A 5000-nucleotide genomic window follows, 5' to 3' on the forward strand; every position below is an offset into this window, starting at 1 on the left:
AATTGTTCAAGGTTGAATCTCAATGTTAAATCTAAATCTAAATGTTAAACATAAATATAAATATTAAATATAAATTTAAATGTTAAATATGAATGTAAATGTTAAATATAAATATAAATGTTGAACATAAATCTAAATATTAAATATAAATATAAATGTTCAATGTTAAATCTAAATATTAAATATAAATATAAATGTTAAATATAAATGTTAAATATACATCTAAATGTTCAAGGTTGAATCTAAATGTTAAATATTAATCTAAATGTTGAACATAAATCTAAATATTAAATATAAATGTTAAATCTAAATCTAAATGTTGAACATAAGTCTAAATATTAAATATGAATGTAAATGTTAAATATAAATATAAATGTTGAACATAAATCTAAATATTAAATATAAATATTAATGTTCAATGTTAAATCTAAATATTAAATATAAATCTAAATGTTAAATATTAATCTAAATGTTGAACATAAATCTAAATATTAAATATAAATGTTAAATCTAAATCTAAATGTTGAACATAAGTCTAAATATTAAATATGAATGTAAATGTTAAATATAAATATAAATGTTGAACATAAATCTAAATATTAAATATAAATATAAATGTTCAATGTTAAATCTAAATATTAAATCTAAAGATAAATGTTAAATATACATCTAAATGTTCAAGGTTGAATCTCAATGTTAAATCTAAATCTAAATGTTAAACATAAATATAAATATTAAATATAAATTTAAATGTTAAATATGAATGTAAATGTTAAATCTAAATCTAAATGTTGAACATAAGTCTAAATATTAAATATGAATGTAAATTTTAAATATAAATGTTGAACATAAATCTAAATATTAAATATAAATATAAATGTTCAATGTTAAATCTAAATATTAAATATAAATATAAATGTTAAATATAAATGTTAAATATACATCTAAATGTTCAAGGTTGAATCTCAATGTTAAATCTAAATCTAAATGTTAAACATAAATATAAATATTAAATATAAATTTGAATGTTAAATATGAATGTAAATGTTAAATCTAAATCTAAATGTTGAACATAAGTCTAAATATTAAATATGAATGTAAATGTTAAATATAAATATAAATGTTGAACATAAATCTAAATATTAAATATAAATATTAATGTTCAATGTTAAATCTAAATATTAAATATAAATATAAATGTTAAATATTAATCTAAATGTTGAACATAAATCTAAATATTAAATATAAATGTTAAATCTAAATCTAAATGTTGAACATAAGTCTAAATATTAAATATGAATATAAATGTTAAATATACATCTACATGTTAAATATAAATCTAAATGTTGGACATAAATCTAATTATTAAATATAAATATAAATGTTAAATATACATCTACATGTTCAAGTTTGAATCTAAATGTTAAATCTAAATCAAAATGTTAAACTTAAATCTATATATTAAATATGAATATAAATGTTAAATTTACATCTAAATGTTCAAGGTTAAATCTGAATGTTCAACGTCAAACCAAAGGTAAAAAAATTAATCTAAATGTTAAATATGAATCTAAATGTTAAATATGAATCTAAATGTTAAATATGAATCTAAATGTTAAATCTAAATCTAAATGTTAAATGTTATTTAGTCTCCTTTAATCCAGCTCGTAGTTGTTGACTATGTGAGGCAGCTTGGACCCCTGGTACCTCCTGGATCTAGCCTTGGTAGAGGAAGATAGTAGGAAGTAGAGATTGAAGCTCTGTGGGGTTCAGGTAGCTTTAGCCAGGCTTGTGAGAACATCGTCAACAAAGTGTGGAGACATCTGGATTATTCAGTATGTTTTAGTATAGCTTGCAGTAGTAATTCGAGACCCCTCGGTTCTGTTATGATGGTGTAGTCGACTTAAACCCAGCTTAGAGCTGCAAACCGTCTCGGGAAGCTTAGACCTCCAGATCCTAGATCATTTGGTCAGCTCCAGTCTGACTCGTAAGCTCAAACTAGCCCACATGGTTTGGAGAGCTCTGTTTGTTTTTTAGTTGCTAACTTGTTGAATTACTGAGTGAAGACTGATTGCACTGAACATGATCTGAAACCAAACACATCTCTTTTTGCTGTTTTAAGCGGTTTGAACTCAAGCTGACATTTATAAGCAGGTTTTTTTCTTGCAACAGAGAAGTTTCACATTCTGTAAAGACTTCAGTAAATCCTCAGACATTGTATTTTAGTTTGAGTCTCCCTTTATCTGAACATGTCAAACACACACACTGACAGTACTCACCTTTCTGTCCTCTCTAGAGCTGCTTTTCAGGCTAATTCATGTTCAACGTCTGTCTGTTCTGCACCCGCTGCATGTTTGTTTGATTCATGAGCTTCCTTACATGAAAAAGTGCTAGAGTCAGACTCCACGTGTCACTCCTGACAACTCCCAAAGACGATCAGTTTGTTGTTGCCGCCTCCTTTAAGGAAGTTTGACATGACGAGTAAATTATTGATTTGATGGCGAGGCTGACAGACTCCACGATCTGTCACACTAACATAATCCTGAAAACAAGACCTGTTCAAGACCTGATCAAGAGATAACACTCAAGTCAACCGTCTCTCTGTCTCTGTGTGTGTGTGTGTGTGTGTGTGTGTGTGTGTGTGTGTGTGTGTGTGTGTGTGTGTGTGTGTGTGTGTGTGATTCAGTGTGTTTCCACATCAGGTTGAATCTGAAACTTCTCAGTGTGTCCCCATCGGAAGAGAGTTTCCTCACAGCAGGAAGCCAGCACGCCCACACTGACTCAACGCATACAACACAAACAGATACACACAGACACACACACACACACACACACACACACACACACACACACACACACACACACACACAGTGGAGTCACCACACTTTAATATAAAGAAGCTCAACGAGCAGAGGGAGCTGTTTTATCTGCAGTAAGTGCAAAAACACTGAAATGTTTTTTGGAACAAATCAAAAATAAAACTGTCCTGCAAATGACAAACCAGCTGCAACACGATGAAAACAATATGACAGATTACGTGCTCCAACTGTATAGAATATGCAAAGTCTGAAAACACTGCAACAGACAAATGCACCATAGCCAGTCATCAAAGTCCTCCAAGCCTAAAGGGGGCGCCATGTCTGAAGTTACAGACGGGAAGGCGAGCAATATGCCGCTGAAATGTATGAGTTTTACACCTCTTGCTTCTGAAGCACAGAAAGCTTAGTTAAGGTGACCTCTGCTGTTAAGTGTAGCCGCTGTTTGCTAGTTAGCCGGACAAGCTAGCAGTAGCATAAGCTAACTCTAGCTTTGAGCATCGAGAACGTTTCCGAAGGCTTGTTTATGCGTCTGTTACATGTGGAAAAACTCAGTTTGTTTCAACCAAGCGGCAACCTCCAGTCTCAAAATATGAAGCCCATGAGGGAGTGTTATAAACTGCAGTTCATGGAGCGTCCATCAGAGGCTGGCTGCAGAGACACTGGAAACCACATACACACCCATTCTAAGAAGATGATCTTTGCAGCATTAATAAACATGTTTACAGCCTGGTTCAAAAAACAGCTTGGCCCGAAGAAGCTCATCTCTCTATCGGCACACACTGTACGGGGGGGGGGGGGGGATTTATTTCTAACGTGGCGGTTCAGAAGATATTAAGATCAGGAGTTTTTGCCCAAATAAGGACGTGACTGACAGACGGGAACACACAGCTGTTGGCGAGGAGGCTCAAACTCCGCCTCTTTACATCACACTCTGCCTGGTTGAGTTCAGCATTTCCAATATGGCTGCCGCCGCCGTATGACTTCCAAACAGCGCTCAGGAACAGACGAGTGACGTCACGGAGACTACTTCCATTTATGATACAGGATATGCTTGATACTAGGGCTGGGAAACCGGATCCGACTTAGAGCCTGTTCCAATTGATCAATACCATCTGTATTGTAAGCCTCAAATGTTATCGATTCTCCTTAACGATTCATTTCCCAACACGACCTCACGTCACGCCGCCGTACGTTGCAATACGTCACACACTCTGCGACGCAGAACTCCTTCAACCACGAGGAAACATGGAGAGGAAGAAGCGTTTCTCCTCTCCAAATTCAAAGTCTTTCCCTCCAGGCTCCAGGGTCCACGTCTGGACTCACGCGGCCGAAAATGAGGCACCGAGAGCGGGTTAAATACCTCCGCGATGACCCCCGGAGGAAAAGCGTTTCTCCTCTCAAAACTCAAAGTCTTTTCCTCCAGACTCCAGGGTCCACGTCCGGACTCACGGGGCCCAGAATGAGGTCAACCTATTGTTCAGTATGTTCCAGTTGAAGATGTTCATGTTCAGTCTTGTGCAGACATCATTTTGGAATAAATGAAATGGTTCCTTTTGGTGCTGCAGACTGTGGAGAACTACTTTTTACCCTCAAAGAAATCCTCAGGACTCATTAGGAGAACTGATAAGGGATTGGATTGAGAAGCAGAATCCACAATGGCATTGACATTGATCAAATCTTATGAATTCACACCCCTACTTGATACGCTGTCGTACGAATGATAGATCGTGACATCAACATTTGCCCAGATCAGAACACTGCCGCCTCTAGGGAGCGCTACAGACTGTTTCCTGTTTGATAAGTCTGAATTAAAACAAAGCTCAGAGGAGGAACTTTTCAGGATCAGCCGTGGCTTGTACTGATAGTAAACGTATGGATCAGGCTTACCGGTTATCTCACAGCCATGAGGATCTGGTTTGTGATTCAGGTGAAGCTTCTGTTGACTTTCTCCGCCTTTTAAAGCAACATCACAACAACCGACTTCAGCCGCTCACACATCACGCTAACCAACCAGCTAACCACTTTAACTCCAGACCTCTGCTGCTTCTCTCTCTCTCACAGGAAATCAATGACTTTCCAACAAACCAGGGGCAAGAAGAAACAAGTGAGCGGGGAGAAAAAGGGAGTGAGAGAGAAAGTGATAGTGAAGGAGGGAAAGTGAGAACGCGAGGCTGGAGTCAG

General features: G+C 35.4%; 1 protein-coding gene across 1 annotated transcript in view; it reads left to right on the plus strand.

Annotated features, from left to right (window-relative positions):
* LOC117820964 (inositol 1,4,5-trisphosphate receptor type 3-like) overlaps positions 1–5000 on the plus strand; it is a 56876-nt gene that overhangs the window by 47367 nt on the left and 4509 nt on the right. The window lies entirely within an intron of this gene.

This window comes from Notolabrus celidotus, chromosome 11 (genome assembly GCF_009762535.1).
Source record: "Notolabrus celidotus isolate fNotCel1 chromosome 11, fNotCel1.pri, whole genome shotgun sequence".
Lineage (NCBI taxonomy): Eukaryota > Metazoa > Chordata > Actinopteri > Labriformes > Labridae > Notolabrus > Notolabrus celidotus.